The sequence below is a fragment of the Ambystoma mexicanum genome, chromosome 3q, assembly GCF_040938575.1.
Source record: "Ambystoma mexicanum isolate Mex_15411 chromosome 3q, UKY_AmexF1_1, whole genome shotgun sequence".
NCBI lineage: Eukaryota > Metazoa > Chordata > Amphibia > Caudata > Ambystomatidae > Ambystoma > Ambystoma mexicanum.
In genome coordinates this window covers 326,846,781-326,868,750 of record NC_090926.1, presented here as the reverse complement: position 1 = coordinate 326,868,750, position 21,970 = coordinate 326,846,781, and the positions used below count along the sequence as shown (strand labels likewise).

At 39.7% G+C, this 21,970-nt stretch overlaps 1 protein-coding gene and 2 long non-coding RNA genes across 3 annotated transcripts in view; all 3 read left to right on the top strand.

The window, feature by feature from the left end:
* The window catches only part of LOC138582540 (uncharacterized), a 182,933-nt gene that overhangs the window by 148,140 nt on the left and 12,823 nt on the right, over window positions 1-21,970 (top strand). The window lies entirely within an intron of this gene.
* LOC138581858 (uncharacterized) lies at window positions 11,839-12,546 on the top strand. The gene is made up of 2 exons (XR_011304830.1): window positions 11,839-11,887; window positions 12,162-12,546. It is a non-coding gene; the product is annotated as an uncharacterized lncRNA (long non-coding RNA).
* LOC138581857 (uncharacterized) lies at window positions 17,058-17,765 on the top strand. Its single transcript, XR_011304829.1, has 2 exons — window positions 17,058-17,106; window positions 17,381-17,765. It is a non-coding gene; the product is annotated as an uncharacterized lncRNA (long non-coding RNA).

The window sequence follows — 21,970 nt, the reverse complement described above, 5'->3', positions numbered from 1 at the left end:
CAATAGCCTCTAAAAATTTCGCTTTAGTATGGGGCTTAATTAAAACTACTTACGGAAGCAAGCAATCTATAAAACAAATAAATGTTGTCCCTGAGGAAATATGGGTGCAATACTATACCTCTTTTTATGCTGAAACCCATATCCCGGTAAGGCAACTAGAGTACAGCTATAATGGGAAAGATAAACTGATTTATCACAACATGAACATCGAAATGTATATAAAAAAACTGAGTAAGTCAAGAGCCCCCGGACCAGACGTTCTCTCCAATGCCATGCTAAGGGAAAACCCGGAGGCATGGGCTGCCATCTTGGGAGCTGTATTTGATCAAGTAATTATCAGCAAAAAAATTCCATCTTCTTGGTAGAAGTCGATTATTGTCCCCATTTACAAAAAAGGGGACATACTGAATCCCAAAAACTATAGACCCATTGCTCTTCTTGATGCACCAGGGAAGATCTTTGCACGCTTGGCACTAAGAGATTTTAACAAATGGTCCAAGGAAGCAGGACTTAATGATCCCTTTCAAACGGGTTTCATTGTGGGTCTAGGTACTTCTGTTAACTTACAAGTCCTGAACGCCATTAAACAACATGAGCTGCAGGTCAATCAAGCAGTCTTCATTACTTTTATCGATTTCGAAACCGCATTTGATTCAGTGTATGAAAATTACTATTCAACAAACTGGCCAAAAACGCTTGTCCAAAGTATTTACTATACTGGATAATACAATTCCATACGCAAACTTCTATACAAGTTTGTTTGATGATGGTTGTCACTTTATCAAAGTCAATTAATGCACATAAGGGTCTGAAGCAGGGGTGTCTTCTGGCGTCAACTCTCTTCAACTACTTTATAGCTGATGTTGTGAAGGAATTCGGGAGGGTTACGGCGGACGTACCTCGACTTGGGAAATATGCAGTCCCGTGGATGTTTTATGCAGATGACCTGGTATTACTTGCAAAAACTGCGAGAGGTCTCCAAAACTTACTTGACCAACTGGGGGAATATGTAAAAGAAAATGAATTGGTCATACATGTCTCCAAAACAAAAACCTTGAAGAATGTACCCAACAGGAAAGCTAGAGCTTCTCGATTCTCGTGGTCCCTAATAGCCCGACCATTAGAAAATGTAACCCAATATAAATATTTTGGAATGCATGTCAATGCGTCCAAGGCTGACATTCTGTACCTTGACGAACTGAAAAGGAAAATCAGTACTTCCATTGCGCAGGCTTCCATTATAAACTATAAATACTGCACCTTTTCTGTGAAACCATTAATTATGTTCTATTGTCAGAAGGTAGTGCCGACGGTACTCTATGGTGCTGAGACTAGATCTTGGAGAAACGAGATGGCCTGGTTAAGATTGGAAGGCCAATTTAGGAAAAAGGTCTTACATGTACCGAAAGCTACGCAAATGTGTTTGCTGAGATATGAACTAGGTTTATCCTTGTTAAATTGCATGTATATGTGGAGACTATGCAGCCTATATCGCAAATGTATTATGGCACAACAGGAAAGCTCATTACTGTATGTTTTGTCTAGCTATATGAGAACAAGCGAACACAAAGTAATGGGTATATGGCGCCAGCAAGTAAAACATTTTTTGATGAAAGCTGAGGTCTCAGAGGAAGTATTAATGTCAAATCCCAATAGAGCTAAAGAAAAAATCATGATTTGGGATTGGATAAATACCTTTGAGCAATGCCAAAAGACTAAACATGCAACATCTCATAAGATAATGATAAAGAAACTTAGGACAACCGAGACTTACCTGCTAAAATTTCCTGGGGCTGAAGCGAGAAATTCATTCCTGAGATTTAGAATGAACTGCTGGCATACAAGAAATATTTTGGCCAAATGGAATGTCATAACCAAAAAGGAGGACTTTTGTCACTTTCGTAAGAATCCACACATTTCTGAAACCTTATATCATCTAGTTGCGGAATGTCCCATGTTACTGCATATAAGAAATGAGCACTTTAAGAAACACTTTGAAACTTATATTCCATTAACAACTGAACTATTTTGGTATCGAGTTTTCAACACTCAAATAACAACCATAAGATTAGCAATTTTGAACTATCTGAAAGCCCTAAAACTAAAAGAAAACTTTAGAGAACAATAGTAATGGCAAAGTAAATGAAACCTGCAGCAGTGAATGTTTCATTTTAAAATAGTCTAAATGTATCCTTATATATTTTAAGGTTTGCTTGAAAATAGCATATTATTTTTAACAAGAGTAAAGGTAAAAACATGAGTTAGCAAATGTAATACTTTCTTATTGTTTTGACCATGAATTGATATGTTTTAGTTTTTATATGAAATGAAATAATGTGTAATAAGTACGTATTTTCATTTGGTCTGTATGCTTAAGTTTGTTTTGTGTACGTATAAGTTAGTTTTTTTGTTTATCTTATAAATGTATTGAAAAGTTGATTTTACAACTATATCAATAAAAAATAAAAAAATAAAAAAAATACTCACCAATGAGCCATGCGTTCCCAAGCTTGCCGGCTACCAGGTTTCGGTGTAGTGGTGACATACGGTATATATAACTGCGTGTGTCCTTCCTGGATCGTTTGCATACACTTCAGTTATAATGCCATTGGCATCCCACACAACCTGAACAGTGATTGAGTGCCAATGTTTGCGTTTGCGATATATGTGATCTGTCAATCTGGGGGAATGTAGTGCAACATGGGTGCAATCTATTGCACCAAGCACTTGTGGGAAGCGTGCCACAGCATAGAAGTTCTGCATTACTATTTGCCTTTCTGCCGGTGTTCTTGGCATAGATGTAGTAGCGCACAGAAGGTTGTGCAGTTATGCACGCTAGTACCTGGTGTAGGCAGCGTGACTGTGTGGCCTGGGAGATACCGCCTACCATGGCAGTGGCCCGCTGGAAGTATACAGTTGGCATGAAATGTAAGGCAGTGAGCACTTTTTGTAGGGGGCTAAGGACCGGGGAGCACATGGTGGGTGATGTTAGCCCATCTTCCCACTCGCTGACCAGGTCTAGGATGATATGGGGGGAACCTGTACCTACCGTAGACCTGGTCATCCGGCATCCCAAAGAGGGTAGTACGTGTTTTGAAGATCCGGGCCCTAGCCACCCTCCTCCTCCTGTGGTGTCCGTGCACGAACACTCAGGCAAATGTTGGATTCATCGTTTGGTGTGTATTGCATGCTTTATAGATGCGCATTTATGTTTACGCCTGCTATCGGGTGGCGGGAGTGTACTAGGATTTGCGTTAACTTTTTTGCGACCTGACGTTCAGAATGCGAATTCATAAATATGTGTTTATTTGCGTTTGGTAAGGGTGTACGATTGCTTGACAGTGGACCGTACCTCAACACGGCCTCATGTATGCGTGTTATTCCTTATTCTGCATGTGCCGCCCCCTATTTTGGTCGCTGTGCAGCCTTGTCCCAGACTCTGCTTGGAGTGGCGCGCAAGCCATTCCTTCACTCGCAGAGAAGTGCCGATCCAGCGTGAACTCCACGCAAGTCCAGGAAAGGTACCGCGCATTTGATGCCATGAATCAGCGAAGGCGGATTTGCACGCAGTTGCGCATGCAAGTACCCTATTTTCCCATGCAGATAATTCCATGAATCGGGCCCCAAGTGTCTAGCACACATCTTGTAAATATGCCCAAACGTAGCAGGGACTTTATGCATTACATTTTTCAAAAAGCATAGCTAGGCGACATTGTGTAAACCAAAGTTCTTTTAAAATAGAAGTTAAAAAGCTCTTCCTTGGGTTTTTATATTGTGGGCATAAAAACAGAAAGTGAAAAATAAATTGAATAGACGTTACACAAAAAGGACAAAACCCTACCATGTCCTGGTGCCATTTTATTTAGCAAATGGTGTATTGCGCTGCAAACTATTTCAACAAAGATGGTGATTGAAATGCGATTCCTTGGGGACTGATTTCAATATTCTTGACAACCAGATTAGGTATTTACTAATGCAAATGGTCTATTAGTCATTTTTTACTTTTCAAGGTCCTCACACGATTAAGATGATGTATTCCTAATGATTACCTTTATTTCCTGTACGTTAGATTTCTCTAAGGTGTTTCGTGCTGCAAAGTTATCAAGACCACAAACTCATTGTCATCAAACTTTAAATCTTTTTCAACATATGATAACCAAGGAATAGTTTCTGCCTTTTCACGGGACCATAATGCTGTTAGTAAAAATTGGGTTAACTATGCAGGTTAATTACGCAAAGATTTAAGAAATAAATCAATTGTTTTATTATGATTTTCTAAAAACTCGAGTCCCCAATTCCATATGGGTGCATCATTCTTTGCTGATTGGGGTAAACCCAGCACTCGTTTACAAAAACGATTCTGTTTTCTTTGTAGAAGCTGTTCATTAGTAAAACCCTGTATAGTAGCACCATATCATCTGATGGCAGACGCCTTAGGGTCCTAGATTTACTTTTGAACATTCTCTTGTTTGCAAAAGTAATTACTGCAGCTTTATCATCATTGATTTTCAGACCCTAATTATTTGTTTACTCAGTATTCTGGTCCATAAGGATCTGCAACGACTGAGGCTTGATTTGATTTGCCACTTATAAAGCACAGCGTGCGTCCGAGGACATCTTGGTGCTGCAAAAGCAACAGAGGAAAGGTAGCAGAAATCAAAATTCTTTAAAAAAGAAAAATGTCAGCGAACGTCGAAACAAATGATGGTTTTCCATAGCACTGAGTGAAAGGGGGAGTGAGTTCTATAGTTTAGCAGCTACAAATGAAAAAGCTCGCCCGCCAGCACGGGACCATTTAATACGAGACAATTGAGTCAGCAAGGCTTCCTGTGAACATCTGAGGACCTGTGGGGGGCATTTTGCCTGCAAGCATTGAGCTCCCACACCATTGAAAGCCTGGTGCACAATACACAGGGATTTAAATTGAATCTGTTTGGATACCCGGAGCCAATTAAGTTGACGGGAGAATGGTGACCTCAACATTGGTACACCATCATCAGCATATGTTCATAAAGGGATTTAAAGCGTGCCACATGACAATGCTAGCTTTTCATGGAGCTTTGCAAAAATAATTTGTAGAAAGATTGACAAGGATAGGTGCCAGAACGCAACTTTGTCTGACCCCTCGATGTATTAACAAATCAGGCCAAAACCCAATGTTTTTTGTTTTCGGGGGAGCAAACTCGCAAAAGGGTTGAATCACAAGGATCAAAGGAGACAGTACCAGGGACCTGGTACTGAGGAGTTGCTTACCCCTCACTACTCTATATCAGAGCAAGGTTGGATATAATCCTAGTCACACATACATATAATTATCTAACAGTAGTCATTCGTGCCAGCCAGACAAAAGACCGAGGGTAGAGAGAGGAGGCATACCTGAGAATAATTTTAATTCAAAATTCAGAACATTAAAAAGCTACAAAATACGACATGTGTACAGATATAAAACAGATACAAGTGGTGTGAAAAACAAAACATATAAGGCAAGGCTTCGGGGGGCAGAGAGCCTTAGAGAGAAACAAAAACAGGTGAAATGACTTGATACACCTTCATTTTCTAATACAAAAATGTTGCAAAATGGCAAAATTTAGCATTTGCTGAGATATAAAGTGTCGACATGTTTCGGCCAATCATCATATGGGACATTTTCTCAAGTGTCCATACAGAATCTAGTTGTAGTGGCCATCATCAGGACAAGACATTTCTTCAAATACAGCCTTATAAGTGATTCGATGTGGGTATCACGCACATCTAAAAAAATACACATATATATAAAAATTAATCACAATGCATGAAAAACATTTACATATATCTTAAAACTAAGTAACAATAACAATGTAACCTTTAGTCTTAAAAACTACCCTATATAGGCTGTTTTAATAGCCCAGCATATTTTTTGAAAACACACTCCAATAGTGTCATGTGCCCCAAACACATTCAAATACATGCGGTGCAACATATCCCAAGAGTTTTCCAGTGGGAGCATAAATTTGTGTGACATAGAAAAATTGGATCCAACTCTTACCAGTAGCTACTGAATAGAGTGTGATCAGTGAAAAAACCATCCATGGCTCTTATACAGACGAAAGTATAGCACGATCTACTTGCTACAATGGTCGTCCAGAGGATTCAAAGTACACTCTACATGAACGAGAAAATTTATTCCCAGTGTTAATTTCATTTTATCTCATTTTAGGCCCAAAACTGTTTTTAATATAGTTTGAGGCAGTATGTGCTGTTGGCAATCACTAAACCACAGGTTTACATAGGTTGACATATTTTCTTGCTAACCTAGCCTGAGAACAACTAATTATAGGATATTTTAACGTAATTACTTCGATATTTATCATTTAAATGGTGTCAAAAAATGAAAAAACAATGAAAAAACAAATGTATCACAGGTCAAAAGACTAATCATCCATCCTAACAAAGCATCAGAGTTATTATTTCAAAAAGGGGAGAAAAAAGAGGAGTCTGGCCCTTGTACAAGAAAAAATGTATCGCAGTGCACACCTTTGATATTCCAGAACACAGTCGCCAGCGGTTTTTTAATGGGCTACGGGCACGATTGTGTCAACGTTATGCAGCCAAGTGGAATTTATACCACGCAAGTCCGAGACAGTTAAACGGTTAGTTCGCAGAAAATCTGCAAGATGTAGAAAGAGAACTAATCAGCTTAGCAGCTCGGTAGGAATCGAGCACTTAACTTTAAACACGGTAAAGGACCGACGCTTACCTTAATATCCTGCAAGGGCCTACGGGTCCTCTTGTCCTCACCGCTGTGTACCAAGTGGTCAGAGCGGTGTTGTGGGAGGAGGCTTTTAAATACGTGTATCAATCACGTGATATTGGGTAGAACCTTTTTTTTCTTTAAAGGTACAGTGTGTGTCCCCATCTGATACGGGGGAAGACAACCTGGACTGCAATTGTCCAAGTGTAGAGATGTTCCACGAAGATATATACACACAAAGTAAATTCAAAAGTAAATTAAAAAGAAAGCCCTGGGACGATGGAGTGTCCCAACAGGAAAAATATAACTCGAAACACGTGGTGTATACACGTGTTTGAAGGGAGCTGATGAAAAAATGAGTCCCGAGGAGAGGTCTGAGCGTATTAGCGTCAACCCCTCACAAGGTAATCAAATCACCAAGGGTCAGAAAAAACGCACCGGGGTCGTAGAGTGTCCCATGGTGAAGTGTCTGCAGATTATTTATCACGTCACGTAATCAGGTTATTCCATTCCACCGAGGAGTTGAGCCCCTGATTTACCGTATTTAGCGTGTATATCAATCTTTGTTCAGCCCGGCTGAGAGACAAATCTCTATTTCCTCCTCTTGGTGAGGGGGATATTTTTTGAATTACAAACCATTTGAAGTCCGTGTAATGGTGCTTAGCTATGGTGTAATGGGAGACCATGGGTTTATTCTCGGTTTTGTTCTTTAGGCATGACCTATGTTCGCAGATTCTAAGGCGAACAGTGCGGCTAGTTTTTCCTATATACAATAGGTTGCACGGACATTTAATTCCGTATATCAGCCAATCTGAAGCACAGTTGGAGAAAGATCTCAAATTCCAAACTTTGCCGTTTAGGTCAATGGACTTACAATTGTCTGTTAGGTCACAAACTGAGCAGTGGCCACATTTAAAATGGCCCACTACAGGAGGAAGATTCCACAAAGTGGATTGTGCTGAAAGGGGGCGGGTGGCAGGGTACGTATGGACCAAAAAATCTTTAACGTTTTTTTGGCGCTTGAAAGCAAACCTCGGTTGTGGGGGACTAAACTCATCCGTAGTCAGGATATGCCATTGTTGTTTAATCACTTTGCGCAAAGTATTGCTAATGGGGCTAAAAGTGCTGACGCACGTAATCCTGTCCTCTTTTGTCGAGGGTTCATGTTGAAGGCATCTAGCTCTATTAGCATATTTAGCTCTTTTATATGCTCGGTTAATGCATTTATTAGGATACCCCCTAGCAGACAGGCGCTGTTTCAAGTCTCTGCCTTCTCGAGCAAAATCTTCTAGATCAGTACAGTTTCTTCTGAGTCTCAGAAATTGCCCAATAGGTAGGTTCTCACGTAAACTTCGAGGATGAAAGCTGTTATACCTGAGGAGAGTATTCTTATCTGTGGGTTTACGGAAAAGGCTCGTATTAAGAGTCCCATCTTCCGTTTTAAAAATGAGAAGATCCAGAAAGGAAATAGTGGTGGCGTGAAACATCATAGTGAATTTGATGTGTGGGTTATGGTTATTGAGCCATTCTAGAAAACAATGCAAGCGGGGAAGATCCCCCTGCCAGATCATAAATACATCGTCTATATAACGGCACCATTTCAAGATATCTTTTTTGAAAGGATTAGACGAATGGTAGATGGAAGTGGTTTCAAAATGATCCATAAATAAGTTAGCCAAATCTGGCGCAAAGGTTGCCCCCATACTTGTACCATGGATTTGTTTATAGAAGGTCCCTTCGTACAAGAAGAAATTTTCTGTCAAAGCGATTCTAATGCATTCCATAATAAATGGTGTGGGTACTTTTAGCAATGTGTCAGTACGTTGATTTAAAAAGAGCTCCATTATTGTAAGACATTCTCCTTGTGGAATGCTTGTATAGAGCGACGTCACGTCTAAGGTAACCAGGAGATCATTGGTATTGAGATGGATCTCGGAGACTAAATTAATCATACTGGTGGTATCTTTTACATAGGAGTTCATGTGTAGCACAAAGGGTCTAAGGAACCAGTCTGCATAGATAGAAAGTGGCTCTAGGATAGAATTGATGGCTGATACAATAGGTCTCCCAGGTGGAACCAATGCATTTTTATGGACCTTGGGGAGGAGGTAAAATGCATGGGTGACAGGTGATGTTTTTATGAGAAACTGATGTTCATCCTGATCTATCCATTCCTCTTGCAGAGCATGGTCCATCAGGCTCTTGATTTCTGCACCGATGGAGGCTGTAGGATCATGATTCAGTCTACGATAAAAATCAGGATTGTTCAGTTGGAGCATCACTTCTGTGGAATAAAGTGTGGTATCCCAAAGAACAATTCCTCCGCCCTTATCGGCGGGTTTTATTAGGAAAGTCGTGTTCTTTTGTAGAACATCAAGGGCCAGCCGTTCACTGTGGCTCAAATTGTCTCTATGGTGGTTTTTGTCTTTTAGGAGATGTTTTGTTTTTTCTAAAATCTTATTTTCAAATGCTAAAATGGCCGGGCTAACCATAGCATTGGAGGGAGTGAAGTGTGAAGGCACTTTAAGGCCGGTTGTACTGGGTATTTTAGTAGAGGATAAACCATCTTTAAAGAAATATTTTAAACGAATCAGGCGAAAGAATTTGTGTAGTTCAACCTGAGTGTCAAAATCTTTAGCTCTAGTAGTGGGGACGAAACTCAGTCCATTTTTCAGGACCGATGTTTCTGCCTCAGTAAGAATGTGGTTTGATAAATTGAAAATCGGAATCACCAATTCTGAGGGGGACCCCTCCAGTTGCGGGTTTGCATCCGTGGTGGCCCCTGTTGCCACTGACGTGGTCTCCTCCCTCGCCCTTGAAAAAAAGGTTGGTTGTTCGGGTCGGGCCCATTTGAGGTAGTGGGATTATCGGAGTCACTGCTTGATGTGGTATTGGAAGTATTAGAGAAACTCACATATTTGTTCCTAGGGGGACCTGTGGTTCTTTTTCTGCTTTGTGCCTGTTTGTTTTGATCCTCATAAAAGGAGGGCACCAAATATGGATACGTGTTAGTTTCCTTATAATTTTCCATATCTTTTTTGTATTTCCAAATTTTTTTATCTAAAGTGAACTTTTTGAATTTTACTATTTCTTCTTCAATTTTTGTAAGTTGTTCTTTAATGTCTCTTATAAGGTTATCGCCTTTCATCTTGTTTTCAAGAGTTTCAATTTCCAATTTTTGTTTGGTGGACTCTTCTGCCGAGGTATCAATAATCAGAATCAAATAGTCACGTGAGCATTTATTCCCAACAGCACTAAATTGTCCCTTAAATTTGGTGTTATCTAAAAAAACCCTTGGGATATTTTTAACTTGTAGACCTTCAGGAATGATGCCTGCTTTTAGATAGGCTAGCATCATCTGTCCATGAGATTCCGTGTGGATCAGTTTTTTCTTTTTTTGTAGCAATAGATCCAGATCGTCAGTTTTGGCGACTGGCGGGGCATTAGTTGTATCCATAGCCACTACCGTAGGTAAAGTTATCAATCTTTGGTAGTATTCTTCCGAGAATGTCAAAATATTGACACTCTCCATCTTAGTTTTAGACACTGTGTACCATGTGTGTCTGTCTCAAAAATAAACCAATGTCGGCTATCAATGAGGCCTTTCAGCCAAAGGGCTGTCCAAAAGGTGTATTAACAAATCAGGCCAAAACCCAATGTTTTTTGTTTTCGGGGGAGCAAACTCGCAAAAGGGTTGAATCACAAGGATCAAAGGAGACAGTACCAGGGACCTGGTACTGAGGAGTTGCTTACCCCTCACTACTCTATATCAGAGCAAGGTTGGATATAATCCTAGTCACACATACATATAATTATCTAACAGTAGTCATTCGTGTCAGCCAGACAAAAGACCGAGGGTAGAGAGAGGAGGCATACCTGAGAATAATTTTAATTCAAAATTCAGAACATTAAAAAGCTACAAAATACGACATGTGTACAGATATAAAACAGATACAAGTGGTGTGAAAAACAAAACATATAAGGCAAGGCTTCGGGGGGCAGAGAGCCTTAGAGAGAAACAAAAACAGGTGAAATGACTTGATACACCTTCATTTTCTAATACAAAAATGTTGCAAAATGGCAAAATTTAGCATTTGCTGAGATATAAAGTGTCGACATGTTTCGGCCAATCGTCATATGGGACATTTTCTCAAGTGTCCATACAGAATCTAGTTGTGGTGGCCATCATCAGGACAAGACATTTCTTCAAATACAGCCTTATTAGTGATTCGATGTGGGTATCACGCACATCTAAAAAAATACACATATATATAAAAATTAATCACAATGCATGAAAAACATTTACATATATCTTAAAACTAAGTAACAATAACAATGTAACCTTTAGTCTTAAAAACTACCCTATATAGGCTGTTTTAATAGCCCAGCATATTTTTTGAAAACACACTCCAATAGTGTCATGTGCCCCAAACACATTCAAATACATGCGGTGCAACATATCCCAAGAGTTTTCCAGTGGGAGCATAAATTTGTGTGACATAGAAAAATTGGATCCAACTCTTACCAGTAGCTACTGAATAGAGTGTGATCAGTGAAAAAACCATCCATGGCTCTTATACAGACGAAAGTATAGCACGATCTACTTGCTACAATGGTCGTCCAGAGGATTCAAAGTACACTCTACATGAACGAGAAAATTTATTCCCAGTGTTAATTTCATTTTATCTCATTTTAGGCCCAAAACTGTTTTTAATATAGTTTGAGGCAGTATGAAATAATAACTCTGATGCTTTGTTAGGATGGATGATTAGTCTTTTGACCTGTGATACATTTGTTTTTTCATTGTTTTTTCATTTTTTGACACCATTTAAATGATAAATATCGAAGTAATTACGTTAAAATATCCTATAATTAGTTGTTCTCAGGCTAGGTTAGCAAGAAAATATGTCAACCTATGTAAACCTGTGGTTTAGTGATTGCCAACAGCACATACTGCCTCAAACTATATTAAAAACAGTTTTGGGCCTAAAATGAGATAAAATGAAATTAACACTGGGAATAAATTTTCTCGTTCATGTAGAGTGTACTTTGAATCCTCTGGACGACCATTGTAGCAAGTAGATCGTGCTATACTTTCGTCTGTATAAGAGCCATGGATGGTTTTTTCACTGATCACACTCTATTCAGTAGCTACTGGTAAGAGTTGGATCCAATTTTTCTATGTCACACAAATTTATGCTCCCACTGGAAAACTCTTGGGATATGTTGCACCGCATGTATTTGAATGTGTTTGGGGCACATGACACTATTGGAGTGTGTTTTCAAAAAATATGCTGGGCTATTAAAACAGCCTATATAGGGTAGTTTTTAAGACTAAAGGTTACATTGTTATTGGTACTTAGTTTTGAGATATATGTAAATGTTTTTCATGCATTGTGATTAATTTTTATATATATGTGTATTTTTTTAGATGTGCGTGATACCCACATCGAATCACTTATAAGGCTGTATTTGAAGAAATGTCTTGTCCTGATGATGGCCACTACAACTAGATTCTGTATGGACACTTGAGAAAATGTCCCATATGACGATTGGCCGAAACATGTCGACACTTTATATCTCAGCAAATGCTAAATTTTGCCATTTTGCAACATTTTTGTATTAGAAAATGAAGGTGTATCAAGTCATTTCACCTGTTTTTGTTTCTCTCTAAGGCTCTCTGCCCCCCGAAGCCTTGCCTTATATGTTTTGTTTTTCACACCACTTGTATCTGTTTTATATCTGTACACATGTCGTATTTTGTAGCTTTTTAATGTTCTGAATTTTGAATTAAAATTATTCTCAGGTATGCCTCCTCTCTCTACCCTCGGTCTTTTGTCTGGCTGACACGAATGACTACTGTTAGATAATTATATGTATGTGTGACTAGGATTATATCCAACCTTGCTCTGATATAGAGTAGTGAGGGGTAAGCAACTCCTCAGTACCAGGTCCCTGGTACTGTCTCCTTTGATCCTTGTGATTCAACCCTTTTGCGAGTTTGCTCCCCCGAAAACAAAAAACATTGGGTTTTGGCCTGATTTGTTAATACACCTTTTGGACAGCCCTTTGGCTGAAAGGCCTCATTGATAGCCGACATTGGTTTATTTTTGAGACAGACACACATGGTACACAGTGTCTAAAACTAAGATGGAGAGTGTCAATATTTTGACATTCTCGGAAGAATACTACCAAAGATTGATAACTTTACCTACGGTAGTGGCTATGGATACAACTAATGCCCCGCCAGTCGCCAAAACTGACGATCTGGATCTATTGCTACAAAAAAAGAAAAAACTGATCCGCACGGAATCTCATGGACAGATGATGCTAGCCTATCTAAAAGCAGGCATCATTCCTGAAGGTCTACAAGTTAAAAATATCCCAAGGGTTTTTTTAGATAACACCAAATTTAAGGGACAATTTAGTGCTGTTGGGAATAAATGCTCACGTGACTATTTGATTCTGATTATTGATACCTCGGCAGAAGAGTCCACCAAACAAAAATTGGAAATTGAAACTCTTGAAAACAAGATGAAAGGCGATAACCTTATAAGAGACATTAAAGAACAACTTACAAAAATTGAAGAAGAAATAGTAAAATTCAAAAAGTTCACTTTAGATAAAAAAATTTGGAAATACAAAAAAGATATGGAAAATTATAAGGAAACTAACACGTATCCATATTTGGTGCCCTCCTTTTATGAGGATCAAAACAAACAGGCACAAAGCAGAAAAAGAACCACAGGTCCCCCTAGGAACAAATATGTGAGTTTCTCCAATACTTCCAATACCACATCAAGCAGTGACTCCGATAATCCCACTACCTCAAATGGGCCCGACCCGAACAACCAACCTTTTTTTCAAGGGCGAGGGAGGAGACCACGTCAGTGGCAACAGGGGCCACCACGGATGCAAACCCGCAACTGGAGGGGTCCCCCTCAGAATTGGTGATTCCGATTTTCAATTTATCAAACCACATTCTTACTGAGGCAGAAACATCGGTCCTGAAAAATGGACTGAGTTTCGTCCCCACTACTAGAGCTAAAGGTTTTGACACTCAGGTTGAACTACACAAATTCTTTCGCCTGATTCGTTTAAAATATTTCTTTAAAGATGGTTTATCCTCTACTAAAATACCCAGTACAACCTTCCTTAAAGTGCCTTCACACTTCACTCCCTCCAATGCTATGGTTAGCCCGGCCATTTTAGCATTTGAAAATAAGATTTTAGAAAAAACAAAACATCTCCTAAAAGACAAAAACCACCATAGAGACAATTTGAGCCACAGTGAACGGCTGGCCCTTGATGTTCTACAAAAGAACACGACTTTCCTAATAAAACCCGCCGATAAGGGCGGAGGAATTGTTCTTTGGGATACCACACTTTATTCCACAGAAGTGATGCTCCAACTGAACAATCCTGATTTTTATCGTAGACTGAATCATGATCCTACAGCCTCCATCGGTGCAGAAATCAAGAGCCTGATGGACCATGCTCTGCAAGAGGAATGGATAGATCAGGATGAACATCAGTTTCTCATAAAAACATCACCTGTCACCCCTGCATTTTACCTCCTCCCCAAGGTCCATAAAAATGCATTGGTTCCACCTGGGAGACCTATTGTATCAGCCATCAATTCTATCCTAGAGCCACTTTCTATCTATGCAGACTGGTTCCTTAGACCCTTTGTGCTACACATGAACTCCTATGTAAAAGATACCACCAGTATGATTAATTTAGTCTCCGAGATCCATCTCAATACCAATGATCTCCTGGTTACCTTAGACGTGACGTCGCTCTATACAAGCATTCCACAAGGAGAATGTCTTACAATAATGGAGCTCTTTTTAAATCAACGTACTGACACATTGCTAAAAGTACCCACACCATTTATTATGGAATGCATTAGAATCGCTTTGACAGAAAATTTCTTCTTGTACGAAGGGACCTTCTATAAACAAATCCATGGTACAAGTATGGGGGCAACCTTTGCGCCAGATTTGGCTAACTTATTTATGGATCATTTTGAAACCACTTCCATCTACCATTCGTCTAATCCTTTCAAAAAAGATATCTTGAAATGGTGCCGTTATATAGACGATGTATTTATGATCTGGCAGGGGGATCTTCCCCGCTTGCATTGTTTTCTAGAATGGCTCAATAACCATAACCCACACATCAAATTCACTATGATGTTTCACGCCACCACTATTTCCTTTCTGGATCTTCTCATTTTTAAAACGGAAGATGGGACTCTTAATACGAGCCTTTTCCGTAAACCCACAGATAAGAATACTCTCCTCAGGTATAACAGCTTTCATCCTCGAAGTTTACGTGAGAACCTACCTATTGGGCAATTTCTGAGACTCAGAAGAAACTGTACTGATCTAGAAGATTTTGCTCGAGAAGGCAGAGACTTGAAACAGCGCCTGTCTGCTAGGGGGTATCCTAATAAATGCATTAACCGAGCATATAAAAGAGCTAAATATGCTAATAGAGCTAGATGCCTTCAACATGAACCCTCGACAAAAGAGGACAGGATTACGTGCGTCAGCACTTTTAGCCCCATTAGCAATACTTTGCGCAAAGTGATTAAACAACAATAGCATATCCTGACTACGGATGAGTTTAGTCCCCCACAACCGAGGTTTGCTTTCAAGCGCCAAAAAAACGTTAAAGATTTTTTGGTCCATACGTACCCTGCCACCCGCCCCCTTTCAGCACAATCCACTTTGTGGAATCTTCCTCCTGTAGTGGGCCATTTTAAATGTGGCCACTGCTCAGTTTGTGACCTAACAGACAATTGTAAGTCCATTGACCTAAACGGCAAAGTTTGGAATTTGAGATCTTTCTCCAACTGTGCTTCAGATTGGCTGATATACGGAATTAAATGTCCGTGCAACCTATTGTATATAGGAAAAACTAGCCGCACTGCTCGCCTTAGAATCTGCGAACATAGGTCATGCCTAAAGAACAAAACCGAGAATAAACCCATGGTCTCCCATTACACCATAGCTAAGCACCATTACACGGACTTCAAATGGTTTGTAATTCAAAAAATATCCCCCTCACCAAGAGGAGGAAATAGAGATTTGTCTCTCAGCCGGGCTGAACAAAGATTGATATACACGCTAAATACGGTAAATCAGGGGCTCAACTCCTCGGTGGAATGGAATAACCTGATTACGTGACGTGATAAATAATCTGCAGACACTTCACCATGGGACACTCTACGACCCCGGTGCGTTTTTTCTGACCCTTGGTGATTTGATTACCTTGTGAGGGGTTGACGCTAATACGCTCAGACCTCTCCTCGGGACTCATTTTTTCATCAGCTCCCTTCAAACACGTGTATACACCACGTGTTTCGAGTTATATTTTTCCTGTTGGGACACTCCATCGTCCCAGGGCTTTCTTTTTAATTTACTTTTGAATTTACTTTGTGTGTATATATCTTCGTGGAACATCTCTACACTTGGACAATTGCAGTCCAGGTTGTCTTCCCCCGTATCAGATGGGGACACACACTGTACCTTTAAAGAAAAAAAAGGTCCTACCCAATATCACGTGATTGATACACGTATTTAAAAGCCTCCTCCCACAACACCGCTCTGACCACTTGGTACACAGCGGTGAGGACAAGAGGACCCGTAGGCCCTTGCAGGATATTAAGGTAAGCGTCGGTCCTTTACCGTGTTTAAAGTTAAGTGCTCGATTCCTACCGAGCTGCTAAGCTGATTAGTTCTCTTTCTACATCTTGCAGATTTTCTGCGAACTAACCGTTTAACTGTCTCGGACTTGCGTGGTATAAATTCCACTTGGCTGCATAACGTTGACACAATCGTGCCCGTAGCCCATTAAAAAACCGCTGGCGACTGTGTTCTGGAATATCAAAGGTGTGCACTGCGATACATTTTTTCTTGTACAAGGGCCAGACTCCTCTTTTTTCTCCCCTTTTTGAAATAATAACTCTGATGCTTTGTTAGGATGGATGATTAGTCTTTTGACCTGTGATACATTTGTTTTTTCATTTTTTGACACCATTTAAATGACAAATATCGAAGTAATTACGTTAAAATATCCTATAATTAGTTGTTCTCAGGCTAGGTTAGCAAGAAAATATGTCAACCTATGTAAACCTGTGGTTTAGTGATTGCCAACAGCACATACTGCCTCAAACTATATTAAAAACAGTTTTGGGCCTAAAATGAGATAAAATGAAATTAACACTGGGAATAAATTTTCTCGTTCATGTAGAGTGTACTTTGAATCCTCTGGACGACCATTGTAGCAAGTAGATCGTGCTATACTTTCGTCTGTATAAGAGCCATGGATGGTTTTTTCACTGATCACACTCTATTCAGTAGCTACTGGTAAGAGTTGGATCCAATTTTTCTATGTCACACAAATTTATGCTCCCACTGGAAAACTCTTGGGATATGTTGCACCGCATGTATTTGAATGTGTTTGGGGCACATGACACTATTGGAGTGTGTTTTCAAAAAATATGCTGGGCTATTAAAACAGCCTATATAGGGTAGTTTTTAAGACTAAAGGTTACATTGTTATTGTTCCTTAGTTTTAAGATATATGTAAATGTTTTTCATGCATTGTGATTAATTTTTATATATATGTGTATTTTTTTAGATGTGCGTGATACCCACATCGAATCACTTATAAGGCTGTATTTGAAGAAATGTCTTGTCCTGATGATGGCCACTACAACTAGATTCTGTATGGACACTTGAGAAAATGTCCCATATGACGATTGGCCGAAACATGTCGACACTTTATATCTCAGCAAATGCTAAATTTTGCCATTTTGCAACATTTTTGTATTAGAAAATGAAGGTGTATCAAGTCATTTCACCTGTTTTTGTTTCTCTCTAAGGCTCTCTGCCCCCCGAAGCCTTGCCTTATATGTTTTGTTTTTCACACCACTTGTATCTGTTTTATATCTGTACACATGTCGTATTTTGTAGCTTTTTAATGTTCTGAATTTTGAATTAAAATTATTCTCAGGTATGCCTCCTCTCTCTACCCTCGGTCTTTTGTCTGGCTGACACGAATGACTACTGTTAGATAATTATATGTATGTGTGACTAGGATTATATCCAACCTTGCTCTGATATAGAGTAGTGAGGGGTAAGCAACTCCTCAGTACCAGGTCCCTGGTACTGTCTCCTTTGATCCTTGTGACCCCTCGATGGACTTATGAAAATATCTGTCATCAAACCTCCAGAAGGATAGCCAACATCTGGCTAAGTTATTTCTTAGAGTTTTATCAACATTTTGAGAATCATCCGAGGAAGCCCCAGGTTATCCAGTACAGACCCCAGTTTGTACAGATCAACTGTTTCAAAAGCAGTCTGTAGACCCATAAATGCACCGTAGACAGTTTCCTGTTGAACAGATATGGAGTTAGCTGCCACAAGGTGGCTAGTAGCCACGCTCTTTGTAAAATGTATTTGAACTGGACAGCAGATATTACTCTCTTTTGCCCAATCGAGAATTCTATTTAGAAGTAATTTGCCAAAACTGTAAAAGAACAGTCTAGAAGGGTTATATGCGGTAACTACCTGGATTCATCCGATCTCCCTTCTTTCAAATTGGGACAATTACTGCCTTATTCCAAAACAACAGTAAAATATTAGAAAGGACCATTGCGTTAAATACATTGTGCAAAACCCTTGACCAGACCATAATGTTCATACGATATGAATCTGAAGGAACATAATCAATACCCAGACTTTTATTGCCTTTCAAAGAGGTAATAACTCTAGTTACCTCCTCAGTAGTACATGGAAAAAAGGCAAGGTCTATGGCATCTACATTTTTGTGATCCGTAGTGTCATCATAAAGACTTGAAAAGTGGGGATGCCTTTGCTATGGAGTTAAATTATTCTCGATAATTGTGGGTTTGCAGCAGAATAGACCATTCTCCACAGTCTTTCAAAAAGAACATGTATCCGAAAAGTCTGTTGCTTTAACAGGGGCAACCCAGCCCTTCTCATTCTATCCTGCTTTCCTTATGGCGAGCTGGGTTGAAACTGCTTCTTAATGTCTGATCTAGACTAGTCGAATTATCAGAGCTTTTCAGAACAGAATAAAATGCTCTTAGTACCCCGGTCTTATGGGCCGGGGTACTAATAGCAATAGGCCCCGAGCAGGAGGGGCATTACCACTTGAGGTTATGCCCTGGTGCCTTCATTAAGGTCCTCGCTTCGCTCGGGCCTGTAACTATGAGCCCCGGGGCATTACCTGAAGTAGTAATGCCCCTCCTGCTCGGGGCCTATTGCTTAGATAGAATCAACCAAATGACGTTCTAAAAGATGGTCCCATTTTAGTCTGCGCTTGCAAGATGATAGTTGGCCTTGTGGAAACCCCATTTTATTAGATTGCGCAGCAGCTCTACCTGGGAAATGGCTGCACGATCACTATGTAATCTCTGCATTATAAACAGATTAGCAACCCAAAACCATTCCTCAAAATAGATACATATGCAAACAATAATTCATTAACTTTTGGAACCTAAAAAAGTTACATTTGCAGTAGAAACAGAGGGGGTTCTTCCATGTATACATTTTAGTTTCCTTTGGTGCATATCGGTGAACCATTGGACCCCCTTTGTATCATGTCTAGTGTCCCAGAGCACCACCCAAGGTAAGCCACATGCTAAATATTCATCTACTTTAAAGAATTCCACATTATTAGCAAAACCCCTTTTTGCATTGAAGTCAACACATAAGATCATTGGCATTTGCTACAAGGAGGACCTCCCGCTCGGCTTACACCAATCCACATGTAAAAAGGTTCTATGTGTTTGCTCTTGGCCTCACGTAGGAATTAACTTCAATAACACAGCATGCATTAACAGATTGTAGTTCAACTATTATTAAATATTCAGAGGTATTCACAAGAGAAATACAAGAAGAACAATAAATCGGTGATGACATTTCTCCCTCTTGCATTTGAGGTGGACATACTGCATACAGACATGAAGCCATCTAAATGTATAGTAGTTTTGGACAAAGTTTCTTGCATACAAAGTGACATTATGAGTGCCAATAAACTCTAATTGGTCCTTATTTTTTAATTTAGAGCCCAGTACGGCAAAGAAACATGCACCAGCCCTACTATTCCCCTGTAACCATGGAACACGAGCAATGTCTGAAACCAATCTTTTTTTACCAGCATCGTAAATATTGTGCCTATGTCAAGTGGGTATTCTGTAACAGCGCCTCGATGCCCGTGGGCAGTTTGTGTGCTTTATTAATGCAAATAAATAAATAAATAAATATATTTTATGATAAAATCTGAAATTAGATTGACTCAGAGGATACATGTGCTTATGGGACAATTGTGGTTGTAAACAGTGTCTGAGTTGGCCCCAATGCTTTCTCGTTAGAGGAACCTCTAAGCCAACCAATATCAGCTAAATTGGATAGAGGCTCTTAACGATTTCTCAATGCTATTGAGGTAGGGCTAGAGCTTTCCATATCATCTATACGTCCAACAATATATATATATATATATTATATATATATATATATATATATATATCCAGATGACTGTTATTTCTCCAGTCCATTGGAAAGCACTCCCCCAGTCATTCAATGTTGATTCAGGAAACCAGTTTTGAAAAGAGTTTCAAAAGGTAATCTTCATTCAATAAAAAGGGGCAGCATGTGGCTCGTACAATCCACTAACATCGTGGTTCTCCCAGAACATACGGCCCTCACATAGCGGAGTTAACGTTTCGCGGTTCCCTCACTGCTTGATCACAACAGATGATCCATATTACCAAACAGTTAAAATACCTCGTGAGGTACGGTTTCAGACAAAGAAAGAGGACTAATTCTACCGTGTGGTTAGCTGTCAGCCATATCTGAATGGGCAAATCCCAAACATAAAAAAGGGACTAGTTATTTGCATTTACTTGTATTAAGCCAAAAGTCCACCATCTTTCACTGAGAAACATCTGCTTCAATCATATTAGTAACTTATATGTGCATTACCGAATTGCCATGTATTTATGCATATTATTCGTGAAATGCTACGCTGTGCAGGCATGACTAAGCAACAATCTGATACATTCAATATCATTCTCGTTTGTATATATCATAGCTGACAATGGCATATGGAATTTTCATGTTTGTGACTTATTTTGCAGAGTAAAGTGCATAGTGCAAATCCAGTAAAGTGCATAGTGCATTGAAAGTGCAACATAACCACTTGCTTCTGGACATTCCTATATCAATACCTTAAAGTGCACAGTGCCTCAGTTGTTCCTATGTCCATACATTAGGGTGTCTAGTGGTAGCAGCCATAGAAGAATCCCACAAACATATGCTAGTTGGTAACCACTGGGTTCTAACTACTCGTTATCTGCACCATATATACAAAAAATCAATTGCTATTTTAATGAATGTGATAATAACAGCCTGCAACAGTAAAAATAAATATAAAACAGCGTATCTACACTGTAAAATCACGGCTGACATATTTGCTTGACTTATTAAAATTCATCTATAACCACACTTCCTCCCCGTTGCCTATTATCACCGTACATTATAAAATTCACCCAAAATACTTAAAATCACCATAAGTGTACCACTATAGAAAATCAACCTTAAACCAGGGTTGTGCAAACATCAGGGTTAGCACCATATTTTTTACCCTTACGAAGACTAGAAAAGCTCTGACCGAACATACCCTAAAGGAACTGGTGTTTCAACACCAGAGGGGTTATAAATGCAAAAGTCACAATATACACTTACAATATAAAAGTTGCTCAGTAAATCAAGATACGCTAAGAACATTCTTAATACATAGCTTCCTTTGAGACGTTAACCCAAGAAGGTATACATTTATTCGTCTATATTATGAGTAGTGTACAATGATACCTTTCCTCATCAAACGAGCCTTGACAGCTTTCCACGCCCCTTTAGGGCGGGATATCCAGTCCCTATGACATCATATCCGGGGCGTGGCCCCCTCGTGTTTCCCCCGGAAGTTCTGCCTGGACAAAATCCTGTCCCGGAAGTGCTGTAGGTGTGTTTAACAGACCCTGGGTCCTTAGCGGGGGTGTCCCACCGGATGTGACATCATGGGGGCTATCGGGAAGGTCCCCCCAAGGGTTGGGGCCCCAAGGGGACTTCCTCCGGATGTCCCCCCAAAGAACCGGAAGTGTGGAGCGGGTTTTTGAAGGGTGGGGCGTGGCGTGCAGGGTGTATA